This window comes from Copidosoma floridanum, unplaced genomic scaffold (assembly GCF_036245765.1).
Source record: "Copidosoma floridanum isolate Cflo_tuat_1 unplaced genomic scaffold, Cflo_Japanese_pri ptg000028l, whole genome shotgun sequence".
NCBI lineage: Eukaryota > Metazoa > Arthropoda > Insecta > Hymenoptera > Encyrtidae > Copidosoma > Copidosoma floridanum.
Genome location: NW_028321905.1, coordinates 2443504 through 2463935, shown reverse-complemented (window position 1 = coordinate 2463935; position 20432 = coordinate 2443504). Strand labels below are relative to the sequence as shown.

Sequence of the window (20432 nt, the reverse complement as noted above, 5' to 3'; positions counted from 1 at the left end):
GACTCCATGGTCAGAATAAGAGTACCTGAGGTAGAGTTCTTAAATTACAAAACTACCCAAAGTTAGAGGCACGCAACAACCAATGGGGACAATGAAGCCAAACAAAAACGAGTAGGCAAGAAGGCAAGTGACAATAGCACTCACGTGAAAATAAGGGCAATAAACACTGATTCAAAAGAAGAAAGAGTAACTAAGATTATGGCACTAGTAGATACCGATGGCTGTAATGAGGAAAAAAAGGGCACGTTGAAGAACTAGTTAACTACAATCCGTGTGTATTCGGCTAAGAAAACAAACTCTTACGGATAACTAATGTACTCAACCAGAGAATTATTACAAACATGGAAACTCCAGTTAGTGCCAGAAACTTTAGGTACCCACCAGAAATAAAAGACCAAATGCGAATAGAAGTGACAAAGTTATTCAAGCAAGGTATCATTGAACCTTCAAAATCACCTTACAACTCCAATATATGGATAGTACCAAAGAAACAGAGGCCTGATGGCGAGAAGCACTGGCGCGTAGAAGCAGATTTTAGGCAATTGAACGAAGCCACGGTGGGTACTCATCACCCACTGCCCTTACAAATCGACATTCTCGACCATCTAGCTTCCTCCAAATACATCACGGTAGTGGACTTAAGACAAGGATTTTTCAAGTTGAGACCAACGAGAGAGACGCACATAAAAAGGCGTTTTCGAGGCCAGACAGCCATTACCAATACAAACGCATGCTAATGGGCTGCGGCGGAGCTCCCGACACGTTCGCGGCAGCCATGGAACTAGCTGTAGCTGGAGTAAAAGGCCACGAGCTGGAAATATACCTAGATAATATAATGGTGCACGCTTTGACCTTAAAAGAGCCCGGTACACGATTTAAAAGGTTGTTAAAACGTTTATCTGACGCTAACTTGTCAATCGAACCAAAGAAATGCCAATTTTTAAAGAAAGAGGCCAAAGTACTGGGACACATTGTACGTAATGGCACATTAAAAATGGACTTAAACAAAGTTACAGCAGTCAGGGACTACTCAGCACCATTGAATGCAAAGAAAGTGAAACAATTTCTGGGACTAGTCGGATAATACCACAGATTTATAAAACATTATGCAAAAATTGCTTAGCCTCTAACTGAGCTATTCGAGAGAAATGCAGAATTATAATGGACATGAGTCAAACAGAAAACCTTAGACAAACTAAAAAAAAATTATGCAAAGAGCCAGTGCTACCAGCTGCAGACCTTGAAAAACCGTTTATCGTAACAACGGATGCATCAGACTACACGTTAGACGCTGTATTGAGTCAAGGTAAAATTGGCAACGATCACCCCTGCGAGTACGCTTGACGCACCTTAGAAGGCGCCAAGTTAAGTTACCCCATTTACGACAAGGAGCTTCTGGAAGTAGTCTTTGCAAAAGAACAATTTCACCCTTATTTATACAGGCATCGATTCACGATGATAACAGATCAGGAACCGTTGTAACACTTTCACACCACCAAGAAGGTTGATTTGAGATTTAATCGGCTAAAGGCACAGCTATTAGGATATGAATTTGACGTTATATACAGATGGGGAAAAGATAATTACGTAGACGCCCTCTCCAGGAACCCAGTAATCGAAGGAGATGAAATTAATCTGGAATTGCCAAAAAAAGACCTTTACATGCTAGCGAAAAAGCAGGAGGAAAACAGAATCTGTCTTGAGAGCGGGCCACCAGTAAGAGAGTTTGCAGTTCAGGCAAAGAGAGTACTAAATGGTTAAGGAGACAATGAAAAAATAAAAGTGACGAAGTCAGCTCACAGGAATCCGATCTAGATTCTTCCTCGGCAAACTACAACAGCACGAACGCCAACGGGAAACCTAACATTGCACATGAGCGTAGAAAATTATTCCAAAAGCGCAAGAGGTCGAAAAACTCTCCTTTAACTTAGATGTACGCAACGCAAGAGAAAGGGAAATTAAAATTAAAGCTGAGTTGGATGAAATTGCAGGATGCTCCCTAGATAGGAGTTAGCAGTTAACCTATCAGTGAAAATAGAAAAAATAAAAACACCAAAAGGCAAGCAAGGTGCAAGAATAGAAAAATGGGAAAAACAAAGATTAATGCACTGGGATAAACTCAAGAATTTTCCTTATCATAACGAACTATCAGCACACGAAAACGAACAGAATCAAAGCCACACACGAATCGAAACAAGAAAAGTACCATGCGATACGAGTTACGACAAGTGGGAGTATTTTGGCGACGAACAGCCGATGGTAGGAAGCCAAAGGGAACCGTCTTAGAGCAAATGCATCAACAGGCACTTTTCAACATTTTGAGTCGATATAAACCCAAAACAAACGCAGGGCGCCACTAAGACAACATTAACAGAATTACCTAAGATCATAAGTTCAGAAGCAAACACCTGCAGTGAACTCAGCCTAAAACTCAGATTACGACTCAACCTTACTGAATCAGACGGCAACTGCTTGTTCCACTCCTTAATTGACGCAAGTCAACTCAAGCTAACAGCCCCAGAGGGGACAAGACTGTTATCAGCGTCGACAGTAGTCTCTGGAGGCAATATTACAACGTTTTCGGGGGGCGGAATTAAACATAAGCAAAATTATTGACAAGGGGATCCTTTTCAGCAACTCATCAAGGAGACAAGAAGCAATTCGCGAGCTACTACTTAAGAAGATACTAACAACGATAAAAAGCCTAGGAAAGGTCTTGGAAGAGGAGTTAAGTCAGAGCCCAACTCTAAACGGCATAATTTTACAAGCCCGAGAGCTTCAAGAAAGTAAAAAATTGAAGGTAGATATAATAAGCGTAAAAAACAGCATAGGAAAATATGTCATTAGGGTAGCCGGCGTTCTGTTAGGCGGACTTGCAGTTTTGAAAATACTCATTCCAGGGAGGACATTTCTACTACTAACTGTGTTAAGAATTATAGGTAGTGAGGAGCAGCAACAGAAAGAGAGACCTGGAGCACAACACGTTTCAGATGGCGGCGGTCGTTCTGGGCAGGCACAAGTCGGTACACATAAACAGCAACGCAGCCAGCAACCCAGCAGGCAAAAGCGGACAATCAGAGAGTCAGTTGTGTAATGAGGTCAACAGCACTAGCATAAAGTGCCTACGGAAAGAAGACTCATCTCACAACGAACCAAAAGTACACTATTAATCAAATCATACATAATATAATACAGAATCTCAGAAGCACCCTTTAAATACATTCCGAAATAAAAAGAACATCGGAATAACGACCAGAACGATAGAACGACAGGAAGGTACCAAATCAGGAAATGGCAATTCAGCATCCGGTTCAGGCTAGTTACCTGCGAAATAAGGGGATGAAAAGAATATCCAAATAATAAGATCCAATGACATATCGATTTTTTTCTGGATTTATTATTTACATACAGAGATAAAATATGACTAATTAAAACTGTAAACGCTACACTACTTTACCTCGTCTGTCGCAACCAGCAAATCTCTGCAATTCTTTAACGAGGCCTACAAGCAGGACAAAGTAAAAAAAAAAAAAAAAAAAAAAAGGAGATCATAGAAATTAAGTATAAGACGGGTAGTGGGCCACCCAAGAAACAATGCAGCTGGATCTAGCGCGCACTAAGCATATCATACGACACGAACTTCAACGCTTGAATTATACCAGAGCACTTGCAGTGCCATAAAAATCAGGTGTCTACAACTCCCTTCCAGGAACGGAGATATCTTACCAGCCGTGTTGCTTTAAGCCACCGTCTAATACGCACATTTACACTACTCTACTCACTACGAACAACACAAGCAAGTACGCAAGACGATTTTTTTTTCTAGTTTCTCTTTACTTCTTCCGAACTTAGGTTCCTTGCGCCCGATAATGCGCATACATACCACTGTATTTTAGGGACATTATTATTGTCAATTACTAGAAGTGCTTCTGTTCGCATATTCCAGAACCAATGTTAATTATAGCGATAGGAATAATACTATTGGTAATCTTTTAAGGAAGTTTATCTTATTATTGCATATGGGGAGAATCACGTCAACTGTCCCAGCGCCGCGGTGGACGGCCCACGCGGGCGTCAAACACGACGTTTTCAACTCGTCGTTTCGATGTCAAAACTTTGATAAAAAAATTATCTATAAACATATTCTTACGTATTTTTTCCTCAGCTTTCCAGTGGTGGCATCAGTTTTTCGAAAATTTGCTCCCATAACCTCAAAAAATGCACTTGTTTAAAAAACACGTTTTATCTCCATGATCTTTAACTTTTGAAATTTTTTTGATAGTCTAGATCGAAAGATGAGACATTTTTACGTAGATATCGACAATAAAAAAAAAGGGTTTTTCGTTTTTATAACGTATTTAAACGACGAACGAGACGATGCGAGCCACGGCGCGGCGGCGGCCAGGCCACGCGCGGCAGCAGCGCGTCCGCCGTGTGTCGTCTGCTACGGTGAGTCTGTTTAGCTATATAATATATAATGTAGTAGTGGCGATTTAAACAACAATTAGTTAACCAGGGTTTACAATGGATAAATAATAAATGTTTCGATAAAATTTATTCATATATACAACAATTTTATAATAAAGAAATAAATAATGATTAATATTGATTAAATATAAAAATTCCTTCAGCTTCTAGCGAATCTAATAATAATTTTCGAAGTTTTCCGAAATCGGGACAATCTAAACATTTTCCTAAAAAACAATTTTCGGAAGGATTGTCGCAAACAATGGCGTTCAAACAGTCCGTGGAATTTTTAAGAGGTGATGCCGTGGGTTTCGTTAATTCTTCTAAATTTAGTGCATCTAGCATCAGTTTTACGTTTTCGTGATGCACGCATACGCAAACGTTATGCGTGCCACTACTTCCGGCTAAGATACAGTGAGGAGGTCTGAGCTGTACGAATTTCGTGAGACCCACTTTGACATTTTCATGCTTTTCTTTAAATAAAATAAATAGCTCGTTCAAATTTCCAAGTAATAATCGTTTTTGTACATGAACACGTTGACCATTATCCTGTTACACAGAAACATAATCTTTTAATCCAGGCATCAAGCGGCTGACACTGTCACGCTCGTAAAAATTTTTCACGCAGACCTCAACATCAGCAGATAAAACTTTTCCTTTTTTTTTATCGGGCCATGAGGGTATGCCACATTCTGCAACTAAATTTAAAGCTTGCCTAGCTTCTCTATCTGTGAAACCAAATTCTTTCATAAGCTCTCTTCGCTTCCAAAATTTCGGGGCGAGGATGAGCAACGTGATTCTCTCTCGCTTATCGTTAGATGATGAAAATTTCTCCTTCTGCCGCGGCTCGCATCGTCTCGTTCGTCGTTTAAATACGTTATAAAAACGAAAAATCCCTCTTTTTTTATTGTCGATATCTACGTAAAAATGTCTCATCTTTCGATCTAGACTATCAAAAAAATTCCAAAAGTTGAAGATCATGGAGATAAAACGTGTTTTTCAAACAAGTGCATTTTTCGAGGTTATGGGAGCAAATTTTCGAAAAACTGATCCCACCACTGGAAAGCTGAGGAAAAAATATGTAAGAATATGTTTTTAGATAATTTTTTTATCAAAGTTTTGACACCGAAACGACGAGTTGAATACGTCGTGTTTGACGCCCGCGTGAGCCATCCACCGCGGCGCTGGGACAGTTGACGTGATTCTCCCCATATATGAGACAATTAAAAGGGAATTCCCATAACACTTATACAATTACGGAGTTAAGTAAATTTACGAGGTCAGCGGATTCTAGCATGTGTAGGAAATTATTAAGAATACTGTTACAAAAACCTCTAAACTGCTGTAGTTCATAACTCCTATATATTATAAAAAAAAACTTTTCCCCTTCCTTTATGTTCTTTGGCGATCTCGCAGTATATAAAATGAACAAAAAACACTAGCACTTACGTGCATGTAATTGATTCGAGATTCGCACTTTAGATAAAAACATTTAGTAAAACGTCATTGTTATTATAAGTATTGTTAGCATTATTATCATTCTCTGTAAAACGAACGACTGTATTATCAAACTTCTCTTGAAGAGGAAGCACCCATATCTTTAACGTATATGTGCGACTTCACCTTGCCTCCTGGTTAATTTTTGTTGTTTTTTCATCGTTCGCGTGGGCCCTCGAGGACGAGGCCCTGCGACCCTACAGCGCACAGTGGGGCAAATCGCCAAAAAGCTGGCCAAATATCGAAAAATTAAGTAATGGATGTAAAATTTAATACCTAAGGGGTTTTTGGGGTCACTAATTACGAATTTTATATCAAACATACAAAAATCTACCACCTTTACCCGTTAATGATGCGCTTACTTAGCAAATGATTTTTCATCTTATTTAAAGAGGGGCAAATATGGGCAAGATTTTTTTATGGATTTACTTTCTAGATATGTTCAGATGTATGAAATCGCTACAGAGCCTGTGAAAGCTGAAGAAAAACCTTTTTGATTTTCTACATTTTCTTTAAATATTTGCATAAATATACCATTTTTTGAAAATAAAATTAAATACTTAAGGATTTATTTATTTTCATAAGTCAATAAGAAAATTGCCTCTTTATATGATATATAACAATATATAAAAAAAAAAAATTAATGGCTAAATCAAACCAAAAAATTTTACAATTAATTTAAGAAACAAAAATCACACAAAAAATCGAAAAAATTCGGAAAAAGCAAAATTCACTTACTTGGAAGCTGCGTACGTTTAAAACCAAATTTTTTTGGGTCATGATTTTTACTGATTTATATGCTCTTGAGTATCAAGAAGAAGTAAACATCACAAAAAACGGCAAATTCGAAACTTGAAAAATTGAATTTTGGCCAGCTTTTTGGCAATTTGCCCCACTGTGCGGCGTAGCCAGTGAACGCCCGTGGCTTGCACTTTTTTAGCGGTCGGGCCACGACGGTGGACAGTCGGTATTTACTCAAGCTTTCGGGCGATTGTAGTGCTTCTATGATGTTATATCCTGATATAATTGACGGCATCGTTAACCAAATTTACCTGACTGTTATAAGTAATTAGTAAAAATTATTTATGTGTTTCCGCTACGCGATGATAAAAAATTTCTCTTGTGTATTATGAAAGTTGCACCTGAGCACCATAAAATGTTATGGGAGAAGGCCCACGTTTATAGCTGTTGGCGATCCTGTCACGTCGCTAATCATGTTTCTATTTTGCAATGCTATAAATGCACGAAGTTCAGCCACACCGCTAAGGAGTGTTAGAGTGATGCATGTTGTGGCTACTGAGCTGGCTCTCATGCATCTAATATTTGCTTTAATACAACAAAGTTGCGACGCACATGTTGCCAAGCGTCCAATATTGCGGGTAATATTAATCATAGTGCTTATCACAGAGTTAAATGTTCTGTTTTGCGTAAGAAAGTTGAGCGTGCTTCTTCATTTGTGAATTACGGCGAATATGGTCAATGGCATAAAGTACTTATGTGTTAGTCATTGTAATGCGCAATCCCTTAATGCTAAGTTTGTCGATGTTTACGATTTCGTTTGACTTATGGTGTGCAGGTTATGGATATAAGTAAGTCTTTTCTGAAACCGAATCATGATTCAACGTGGTATGGCATTCCGCACTACTATTGGCTACGCAACGATCTGGTCGGTCAAGAGGGTGGCGGAGTAGCTATGTATGTTTATGAGCCCTCAAAGTTAAAGAAACTATTGAAAATGCACTACTTAACTGTAATAAAGCCTTTGATAATATCTTTTTGCTGAGCGATTTCAACACAGACTGGTTTTCTATTATTTCAACTAGAAACACATTGGTGGACTCACTTCGAGCTACTAATCTTAAGCGCTTACTCTTTAATCGAACTCATCATGTAGGTAATCCGTGTAGGTAATCCGTTGTTAACAATTGACTACTTTTGTCTTGTTGATGACTCCAGTTTGGCGTCTTATTCACAGCACTTTCTGCCCAGTATATTACTAGATGATATTTTACTTGTTTGTTTTAAAGATATTGCCTACTTATTGTAAATAATAACAGAAGTCGATAAAAATCGAGTATATGAATATTAAAAGCATCTAAAATACACATGTTTTTCCTTTATATACGTTATAATACTAATTATTGAGAAATGTGGCAATAAAAATGGAATGGTTAACACGTGCTCTCATAGGACAGCTGTTAATTTTTGATTAAAAAGTGTGATGGAAATAAAACAGGACAAAAAAATTTGAGGTATAGAGAAATTGAAGTATGAGAAACAATTGTGCAAAGTTTCAACTGCTGTTATCATTGATGTTACGGAGATATTTGTGACAGAATCAAAAAAATAACAAAAATGAAAAACGTGTAGTGGCAACGTTGCACCTACAGCTAGCAGAAGCTACAACTCGGAGCTGTAGTGTCACTTGGCAATATTTTTAAAAAGTCAAAGGGTATGTCTGATTTAATGAAGTAATAAAAAAAAACAGTTTCCACACATGACTAACAGATTTTAAATCAACAGTACTAAAAACTATTGAGATTATAGAACAGGTTTCATAATATATTGCAAACATAGTATTAACTTAATACTAAATTTTATTTTACATGTTATGCAGAAAAATAATAGAATTATTACATGCATTATGCAAACATTACATATCATTTTGGTAGCACTAGGACTGCAACATCAAGTTTTTTTTATCAATACAAGATGACTCACAATGGTGGATACAATGCTGTTTTTCTTTATTATTTTGGCTGTGCCATTTTCTTCTCCTTCTAAGAGACTAATAGCTGCAGCTTCACTGATTTCAAAAGCTTTAACTAAATCTTGATAGCTCAAATTCGATTCAAATTATCTTTTTAACATTTCCTTAGAAACTACATTTTGTAGAGGAAGAAACGTTAGTTTATTATTATCATTGCGTTTCTCATTTTCGATGTATTTACAAATATCTAAGAAAGTTGTGTTAATATTGAGCATATCTTGAAAAGCGAGAAATTTTTCAGCGATTTTTTTTTAATACTTCTACATCAAACTGCGCATCATGGGCATTGGAACAAGATACTTGTAATTTACAAGGTACTAAAGTACTTAATTTATAATCCTCAACATCTTTCAAAACTTTTTTAAAGAATGCTAACGTATCAGTAAAATCTGTAATCAATTCAGAATACTCATTAAATAAATCACAGCTTTGTACTAATACTATGAAACGACGAGAATCGAAATCACAATTGTGCGCTACCAGAACACATTTTCTCTTTATAGTTTTAAAAAACTTTAATATATTCGACACAACAACTGATTTAGAAGCTGTCGTAACTTGTTTACCATTTTTATAAAGACTTTTATTTATTCTCTTTGGATTATGTACTTCTGATGACCGAGGGTTAATAGCACGCGTTGGAGTTGTGTAACTACTGAAAGACTGATCCTCAAATTTTAAAGATATTTGTAACACCTCATCCTTAAACTTATTAAAACCACTGGTTTCCAATTTGAAGAAAACTATTGCTACATCATTATCTTTAAATATCACAAAGCTAGACGTTTCATTCAAGTCTTGATTTAAAATCGAAAAATTATTGTCATCCTCGTGCTTGAAATGTTCAACACTTTTTTCATTTGGATCAAAAAGAGACATGTTACTATTATACGATAGCCCCTCATTTTTTTCTTTACGATGTTTAAGCTGTGAGCAATTTTGCGAAAGCTCGATGCGTCTTCTTTTAACATTGATATTTTGCTCTCGATGCTTACGTTTTTCTGCTGTGCGATTTACCACTTGTATACGATTTTTTAATCGTTCGGTAGAAGGCAATTCCAGAGCATCAAAAATGCAAGAGATGAATGATGCAGTATAATCCGACTGTTTACGCGAATCTGTAATCGCTGGACTCACTCGTAGTATAGCAGATTCGCTTTGGAACCTTACTGCACATTGAATTGTTGAGACTTTTGTTAGCTTGTGAAGACGCTGCTATTAAAAATTTTATTGCATTATCTGAGAGTTTATTAAATGTATTACGAAGTTCTTCCAGCAACACTGGATTTTTCAATTGCAAGTTAACATGATATCTTTGTTGATTTTTGCAGTGCATCAACTTCCACAATCTTCATAAATTCCAAACACGTGATTTGGAATATTTTTAATAGCAGCCTTCACTTTATCCAACTCTCCAACATTTTGTTTCACTGCATAACTAAAATATTTTTTTAGCGTCTTTATTGTATCATATTGCAATTCTCGGTCTGGGTCTTTACTTTTCTTCGTTTCAATCGTACACAAAATATTACTGACTCATATTTATGTGTGATTCATATCAGATTGCTTGAGGATTAAGTGTTTAGATGATTTTTGTACTGCACTAATACAGCTGCTGTCATTATCAGCGATGAATACACCGATTTAAACATTCACCTTTTTGAAAATATCGCTTTCATTTACAAGTAGACGAGCTCCCTTAGATTCCATAGCTTTAGCGCTACCTTGAAAATTCAACCGACAGTCATGCTTCTAGAAGATTCTATTCTTCTCACTGTAGTAACGTTGTCTACACTTTCTATTGAAAGTAACGAAATTTAAAATCAGTCCTATTTGCATCCCAATGAAACACTCATACCCATTCAAGCTATCGTAACTGTAGCCATTGGAACGCTGACTCCATCCGAAGTCAAAGGATGCATTTAACCTCACAATTTTAACCTCTTGACCGTCTCGAATTTCATTATAAATAAGAAAATCATCTGGAGTCTCAGGGGGTCTGAACAAAAAAAAATGAAGGGAGATTCTATTGTATAGGTGAATATTTTGGATTTTTCAATTAATTTTTAGTCAATAAAAACTATTTTATTTGCAATATTGTTTTGACTTACAACAGTTGATATTTACTGATGAAGGTTCATGTAAATGCATTTGAATCAAAATATTTACAATTCATCAATAAGTTTGAGTGATTATGAAAAAAAAAAATAATAATAAAAAACTCAAAGTACACAGCAGTCGTAGTACACTTTGAATTTAATCTTGGTTCTGAACTTACAATAACTTCTTGAGTTTTTCTGTATTCTCCAGGGTACAAATACGCTCTGCTTTTGTGGCATAAATGCAGCTTTCTTGAGCTACGCTTCCAATAACTGTACCAGCAGCTCTTTCATAATGCTTATATGTTTTTTTGGATACAGACGGTATGTCAAATATGTAACTCATGAGTTTATTAACTTAAGAATGGCCTATTCCTATACACATGGCTCCTGAAATTACGTAAAAAATTTTTAAAACGATATATGACATGTTTGGGAGATTATGAAAGCAAAAAATGTTAATAAACCTGTTGATAATTTTGCATTTACTGCAAATGTCTGTCTGCTACTGCCAGAAATTGTACATAGAGGGCCCCTTTCAACTGATAGTAAACTCAAACAATCAGAACACTTGACGTTGAAATAAGATCCCAACCTACGAACAGTCTCATCCTTTATGTAATCAAGATGTAATTTACTCTTGCAAGATGTGCAATACATTTGTTTTACCATGTGATGTTAGTTGATGATGCGATCTCCTGTGACAGGGTAATTTAATGTTGTCACCTTCTCTTGTGTCGCACTACCTTTCTTCTGAGGCGCAACTCTCCTTCCTTTGTTTTTTTTTCCATTTTCAGACACACGCAATAAATGTTCGTACCTACTTTTCGAAACACATCTACATTTCCAGTGAGATTTTTGTTTAGGCATCGGAAAAATACTAACACCTCACATGTATGCATAGGTACACGATACACTCAGCTGAGAGCAGAAGCAGACAACTTTGAATGTAGATAATACAATATACATATAACGATTCGCGAGGTTGCCAGCCTTTAACTTGACGTCAATAACATAGTTAGCTACTAAAAAAAAACCAAAGGAAGGATGGGTCCTTAAATACGACAACCCAAAATCTACACCAAAAACGATTACGCGGCGCAGTTTTAAAAATTTTAATTTGGCTAGTCTTCAGCATAATTTTGTATCGCTCGATTGGAAGGCCACTTTTGACTGCCCTGACATTGACTTGAAAGTATCACTATACTCACAGAATTTTGTTTATCAGTAGGATAATCATGCCCCTTTTCGCGATCACTCGGAGTGTCCCGTAGGATACGCCCTGGATGATGGCTGACTTACGAAGAATTTTAAAAGCAAGAAATGCTGCTTGCTGTACTTTCAACCGTATCAGGAAAGATAGTGATAGGGAAATCCGTAATCTTGTTCGCAACCGTGCTCAACTTGCCATACGCAACGCTATTTCTTGCTACCATCAGCAACAATTTTCGAAATGCAAGTCACCTCGAGATTATTATACGATTACTTTTATTTCCGGAAATACTCAAGAAATAAGTAAGAATGAGAAACTATCTTCCCTAGGTCGAGAGTAAATACACAACCTCTTATTACCAGACAGTTGCTCTACAAATGAAGTTACCAAGGAGTAGTGCCTTTACCCACAAGCTGGGCTCATGTAGATTCTCATCCTTAATTTTTTAAATATTTTCCACCTGAAAATCGATGTTTAATAGGTACAATGAAAATTAATTCTAATACTTATTGATACACTAGACATTAATATGATTCCACTAGCTATATCTAAAGACCAACACGATGGCTCAGCGATGGAGTCATAGTCCTGTCGATCACCGAGGTTAAGCAGCATTTGGCGCGGTTAATTCTTGGATGGGTGACCGTTCAAGTCTTGCAATTTCGCCTTTGCTGTTCACTTCGTAGATCAATTGACTATTTCTCTGTCTCTTCAACAACTTGAGCAGGAGGTGTACCAAATTTCTGCCCCGTTGTTTAAGTCTATATCTTAGACACCAGGTTAGAAATGAGGCAGATGTATCAAGTTGTTCCGGATCAGGTTTTTCCTACAGGACATTTCCCTAGGTTTTTCTGATCCACATGATAATCATCGTGGGTGAATGCGGAGCAGTTCGTAGGGCTTTCCCTCCTTCCAATCCCATTCTAAAATCCTTCCCAATCTCAAGTAATAGGTGCCCTAAGAAGTGCCTCTACAAGATAGTCAGACCTAAAGCACTATAATATATATATATATATATATATATATATATATATATATATATATATATATATATATATATATATATATATATAAAAATGTGTGTGTGACGTTCTACGTCAACCGTGCCACCCTTGGGGCCAAAATTTAACGTAAGATAAAAAAACAAACAAGGTCCTAAAAATGAGGTATTTATGTGTACTTTTAAATTCCGTTGGGCCTTTTGTAAAGTTCAAAATGGCGATTCTAAAATGGCGTCGGTAACATATAAATATTCCTAGCAATTAACTTAAATAGAGTAAAATAATGAAAATAATGTTTCTCTTCGTGCCAAATTTGGCTAAAATTATACTCTTTGTATTTGCTGATTATAATTTCAAACTTTAATTGGCTTAATTCTGTCAGCATAATCCAATATGTCGGTAATAACACAACAGTTCATGACCTTTTTCTTATTCAAATTTTGGAAGCTTGTTGTAGTTAGAGAAAAAACACCTCACAAATTTTTCCAGATATTTTTACCCACACTCTGTCTAAAAAAATGTAATCCATACTAAAAAATTGATTCCACAATTTAAAACGTAAAAATAAGATCGAATCTAACCTCAAATTTCACTTGATATTTTTATCAGATTGTATGAAAAAAATTGTAACCAGTGTTCTGTCCAACCTACAGTTGCATATTATAAACAAAGTGGTTAGATAATTCATAAGAGTTTCATCGTATTATCAAACAGTTTAACTCACGATGCTACAGCAGTATACATGATGCAACAATCAGTTATCCCAAATTCAAAGGAAATCTACCCGAAACTGAACAATATAATTTAGATTAGTGATAGAGCAAAGCAACATTATAAAAACAAGTTCCAGATGAGCAACCTCATACATCATGATCATTTTTTTGCTACAGCACATGGAAAGGGTGCGTGCGATAGCGTTGGGGCAGTTTTCAAACGAAAAGCGACTCGTGCTACTTTGCCAGCTGAATGGTCAGAAGCAATTTTAACTCTGGAATCTCTTTTACATTGGGCAAAAAAAAAAAAGTAGCACTATTCAAATTTTTTTATAGTGCAGAAAAGTACAAAAAAACTTTAAAACGATTACAAAAACGATTTTCTGCTGCTCCTCCAGTACTAAAAATAAGTACAGCTCATGCTTTCATTGTGCTTCCTGGAAAGAAATTGAAAGTGATGAGGCATTTAATAGCTGAAGGGAAAATTTGCGTTGTGAAATATTAGTTGTTATATTTATAATTGATATTCAAAATAAAATAAAAAATGTATTTAACACTGTTATTTAGAACCAGTTGAGATTATAAATGTTGAAATTCTTAGAAATTATATAAATTATCAAAAATTATTACATTGTTTTCGATGCCCTATTTAATATCAAATAACAAACATAGCTTATTATATTCTACCTGCAATACCCTTTTATTCAATACCAATGTAGATGGGGTAGTAAGAAAAAAAGTATTCCGCCATATTGAATCCAGAACTACGATACTTAGCTAATTGTATTTTAATTGCTATATCCTTTTATTTGACACCCATATTAGTAGGGTTGTAAAGAAGAAGGTCGTCCGCCATGTTGTTATGGCCGCCATATTGGATTATGCTGACGGAATTTAGTTAATTGAAATTTAAAATTACAATCATTAGTAAAAAGAATATAGTTTTAGGCGAATCCTGCATAATAAGAAACCTTTTTTTAATTATTATCCTGTATCGAGGTTGATCGCTAGTAATATTTATATGTTACCGACGCCCTTTTAAAATCGCCATTTTGAATTTCGCAAAAGGCTCAACGGAATTTAAAAGTACACATAAATACCTCATTTTTAAGACCTTGTTCGTTTTTTTATCTTGCGTTAAATTTTGTCCCTAAGGGTGGCACGGTTGACGTTGAACGTCATATATATATATATTTTTATATATATACATATACAAATATATGTACAAGTAAATATTGAGATGTTTATTATCATGTCAATGCGACAGCTGAACTTACTTTCCGGTTGAAAGCAGGACCTCTAGGCAGCAGCTCCATTGGTAAAGCAACTATCTGGTAAACAGGAGGTAGTATATTCAATCCACACCCAGGAAACACATTTTCTCATCGTTACTTATGTCTTGAAAATTTTCTGAAATAAAAATAATTGAATTTTGAGTTTCGATCTTGCCAGAATATTTGCCATCGGAAAGGACGTATATACGTGTGCCAATCAATGTAATTATGAATATATAATCATTTGCTTGTTAGCCTAGTAAATCATATTAATATTTAGTATATCGAAAACCATAAAATCGATTTACATTTTTCTTAATTTTCTTTTTGTTTCACTTCTTTTTCAAAGCTTCAATTTAATTGTAATTAATTCAGACTGGTGGTTCATCCAAAATTTTTTTTTTCTCATGATTGAAAGTAGAAAAAATATAAGTGCTTTGGGTTATTGAATCATCAGAGAAAGTGTTAAAGTATTTTCTTTGCCTTAAATTAAAAAAAATGTATTTATAAGAAAAAGTATAGGTGGACCATTTTAAGCTTTAATGGAAAAAAACAATTTAATGGAAAACATTCTGTAAGATCATTCCTTGTTTTATGATTAAGTTTGAGCATATTGAGTCATATTTTTATGCATATTTAACGATGCAATTAATAAACTGATCAGCAATTTAAGAAAACAAATTAGCGTGCTATAGGACTACCTCAAAGTTGGAGTGGTAGTGTGCTATAAAATTATATAGATATAAGAATCATTAAGAAGTTGTAGAAAATAATTCGTTAGAAGAGCTGTTAATGAACAAAAAGCTTAAACAAAAGTTGAAGGGTTCGATGGGGTCCAAAAAATAGCCAACTCTACAACCCACCTGGGGCTCATTATAAGGCCTTGGAGAGAAAATTTTTTTTCTAAATAGATAACTTATATTTTCATAACTGATTCTTATTCTACGGAAAAAAAACAAGTTTAAAACGTGTCATTCAGTTTTTCTTAATTGGCTTTTTAGAAGGCCCAAAATTGCAGTTTTATCATCCAATTTCAAAAAAGGGATAGTTTTTCAGAAACAGATAATTACACTAAATGACCATGTATTTAATTGATAAAAAAAAAAAAAATCGAATTAACAGTAAAGGGGCTCAAAGAGACCAAAAGAGAGGCCAAATGTACAAACTACCTAGGGCCGACTATACGACTCTGGATGGAAAATTTTTTTTAAAACAGGGATCCTATTTTTCATAAACGATTCTTATTCTTCGGAAAAAATAAGTTAAAACGAATTTTCAAATTGTTTTAATGGGGCTCTTAGAGGCCCAAAAATTGCAGTTTTATTATTCGAATTAAAAAAAAAAACTACTTATGTTTTCTTAACAGAATGCACACTTAAATTTACCTTTTTAAAGCAGTTTGTAAAAAATATGGCCATATACTTGAGTAATCTAAAAAAAAATTTGGCAGGCAATACGGCCCTGACGGTACTCAATTTTTTCGGTGTAAAAAAATTCTTCATTTTTTATTTAGAAATTTGTATGAAGAGATAGTAGATAAAAGATATTTCGTAATTAGAAATAATACTTGTTTACCAATATAAATGTTAGGTATAAAAACAAACCGAATTTTTCGAGTTATTTTATCAAGTACCCTACTTTGAAAATTGATATCAAAATTTAATGAATCGAAACGTTATGATAAATTTTTTTAAAAAGACATTTTTATCGTCTTTGCCTACGTTGAAGACTTATGCAAGCATTAAGTGTAGATGTTGCAACCTAAAACGTTATTGTGAATGATTTTTTCCAGCAATCTTTCTTGTTAAAAATGTAATACATATTTAGTATATTGCAGTGCTATCATTTATTTAATTATTCGTTTTTAGAAAAATTTATTACGTGAGTAGAATTAAAGAATAAGTATGATTTAAGGTCATGTGTGTCACTGAGGAGTCAGATCTTAATTACTTCGAATGACATTTGTATGAAAATTTTTCTACATTTGCTTTAGAGTTCTTATTTCACAATGATAACATGTATCGTTTGAAAAAATTGATAGTGTTCATAAACGTTCAAATTCAATTTAATTTTATGCATAACAATTTCTTAACAAGTAAAATTTTCGAGGAATGATCTTTGAATTCGAATTGTATCAAAAACTTACTGGTTACAAATTTTTGTTAAGATTTAATTTATTACCTGCCGAAAGAGAATACCACTGAAACTTGTTACTTTAATAACTTATTATGTTGCTAAACACCAGTGTTTATTGTTCTAAGATGTAAATTTTAATAATTATTACATATTTTGTCACAAAATATCAATAAGTAGTAATCTAGTGTTGACAAAGGGGAGATTATATACCAAATAAAATCGTTGATATGGTTTTAATTTTAGGAGAATGTGGAGGTGTTTATGTGCAAGCTGCAGCACGTTATGCTCAGCGGTTTCCGGGAAGAAGACCCCCATGTAAAGTGACGATCAGGAATTTGATACCATGCCTACCACATAACTTTGACCCTGGCATAATAATAACTTGCACATTTCAATCGACGTCTCGAGTTCTGCCAGTAGGCCAGATGCCCGATTGCATGGCCTGCGTGCTCTCTCGATTCATTACTTGACTTGTATCTCTGGGGTTACTTTAAAGATGTTTTCAATGAAGAATCAACAAGGGAAGACATGGAAAATCGCATAAGAAAAGGAGACTGAATCATTGCATAGATGCTAATGGTGAAAGTTTTGAAAATGTTTTGAACAGTTTAAGTGATAATTGCAAAAAATGCATTGTTAGAACAAAAAGACTTACTGAAAAGCACCCCGTGAGAGGCAAGGGGACTCACGTAAATCAAGCACCCTGAATCGTGAAAAGCAAGGGGACTCACGTAAATGAAGCACCCCGAATCGTGAGAGGCAAGGGGACTTACGTTAATCAAGCACCCCAAATCGTGAGAGGCGAGGGGACTTACGTAAATAAAGCACCCCAAGAAGTAAGAGGCTTCTTTTGACACAGACCTATTACTTCTTAATCGTTTTATCTGTTAACAAAGAATGTAAAAAAAAAAAAATAATAACTTATTAAAAATCAACTGGTTTATCGACAAGAAGAATGCAAAGTTTTCGGTGCCGTGTCACGTTACCATCAAGTGATATCTATTGAACCTTTTAATACGTCAACGCGATTTGTACAAATTTTGTTTTATTGATTGAAATCTCACATAATTTCTCAGTAAGCAGTCATGATCACGAAAAATTTGTAACCAATCCATAAATTATGTGCCTTAGAAGAATCCAAACTTTGACTCCTGAAGTACGTATATCAACGTAGCACATCCACTCGCGAACCCCATGATAAGAACTTATAGGGAATTTGTAGCTAATTTGTAGTAAATTTGTAGTGCGAGAATTGATTTTGTAGGGCCTAAATAACGCCCCATACGCTCGGATGTGCCAACTCGATATCAAGCTACCACATCTTACCGCGATGCGGGGCATTCAGGGGGATGGAAAAAACGATATATTTTGTAGCTAATTTGTAGCTTTCAGATGCATATCACAGATCTAGTCTAGAAAGCACCCTTGCGATAATAGGGGGTGTCACTGAACTCTGAGATCGGCCAAATTTTGCCAGTGCAGTATCGAGCGATCTAGATCGGTCTATAATTAGTAGCTAATTTGTAGTAAATTTGTAGTGCGAGAATTGATTTTGTAGGGCCTAAATAACGCCCCATACGCTCGGATGTGCCAACTCGATATCAAGCTACCACATCTTACCGCGATGCGGGGCATTCAGGGGGATGGAAAAAACGATATATTTTGTAGCTAATTTGTAGCTTTCAGATGTATATCGCAGATCTAGTCTAGAAAGCACCCTTGCGATAATAGGGGGTGTCACTAAACTCTGAGATCGGCCAAATTTTGCCAGTGCAGTATCGATTGATCTAGATCGGTAGCTGATTTGTAGTGAATTCGTTTAGCAAGAGTTAATTCAAATCAAGTTGGCTTGAAAATACTAGTTTTTTAATTTACATTCGTATACGTGTATCTTTACTAACGACTAGAACAAACAATAAATTTGCAGGTGAACAGATGGGACTATGCACATATTGTTTTAAAATGTGTACTTAAAAAAAAACAAATTAGTTGATTTACACAGAATAGAGCTCAAAGGTTACTACTTAAGACGTTTACTGCGTCCTGAGTAAGAAAAATAGAGTTCGCACCTGGTGCACATCAAATCGGGGAAACCACAAGGGGTGAGTGGTGTTTAATTCTATGGGAGCCAATTTAACACGCCATGCTTTTGTATGCCTATCTATATTTTATTTAGCATATTTAAGCTACTACTTTAGAGCCCTCCAAGAGTACTTCCTTGTTGTTAAGAAAGCTGATCAGGAGCGGGCAGTAGAAGTGCATTCTATCTCTCTCTAGCCAAGTCCTGATTGGTCTAGCTAACGGAACAGTAGTTTAATAAGAAAGCGATTTGTATACAGTTAGATTAGCACAGTAAATTTTTTTATAATTATATAAATAAACAAATACTTAAATTTAAAATTCAGAACAAAATTGGATCTCTAATTAAAAACTTATGAATAAAGGACAAGGGTACTCTCTAAATATCATCCAGTGAAATTCCACCGAAATGGGGTAGTGAAAATCATTCCACTAGAGTTCAGTGAAATTTCACTGATTCAAGTAGTGAAATATTCACTATTTCAATTCAGTAGAACTTTCACCGATGACTTACTGAATGAACAGTGTAAATTTTCACTGAATCAACAGTGAGAAATTCATGAATCTTTTCCTAAAAATAATATTGAAAATTCAATAGTAATTACACACAATATTTGAAAAAAATGTATTTCAGAATACTATATTCGAATATGAATGAATAATAATTTATATTGTATAACATATTGTTGAATAATTGAAACATAGTAATCAATACAAATTTACTTACAAATATGATTTATACTAGAAAAGTACTTCTAAAAAGTTTTGGCACACCAGGTAATTGAGCCGCCAACTTGCGCCACTCTAGTCAGATGTCTCACCACTTTGGCCATAAGACTAGGGTCTCAAAAATACAAAAAACGTATACTTACCGTGCCAGAACCAATTTAAATACAAGGTCTGATGAATCCAATCAATTAAGACAACATAACTTTTTAAAATGATTTTTGTGGTTAAATTCATCTACTGTTAATATACACATGTCTCCTGTAATACATGTTATCCTGCAAGCCTCGTGTAAACTTATAAGTTTAAACTCACTGCTTAAATCAGTAACGTTTCCACTAGTTTTTCAGTGGGATGAATAAGGCCTTAAAAGATCAGTGGATTTTTCACTAATTCTTCAGAGAAATTTTTTCAACTGGATCAAATAGTGAAATTTCCACTGGATGATATTTACAGA

The 20432-nt window shown here is 35.1% G+C and overlaps 1 protein-coding gene across 8 annotated transcripts in view; it reads right to left on the bottom strand.

Annotated features, from left to right (window-relative positions):
• fz2 (frizzled 2) overlaps nucleotides 1–20432 on the bottom strand; it is a 221823-nt gene that overhangs the window by 90288 nt on the left and 111103 nt on the right. For 7 of the 8 annotated variants that reach the window (XM_089595810.1, XM_089595807.1, XM_089595809.1 and 4 more), the window contains one exon: nucleotides 15038–15170. The exons of the other annotated variant lie outside the window; for it this stretch is intronic. The gene's annotated coding sequence lies outside the window, so the exon portion shown is untranslated. The remainder of the gene's footprint in view (nucleotides 1–15037; nucleotides 15171–20432) is intronic. 8 annotated transcript variants of the gene reach the window in all.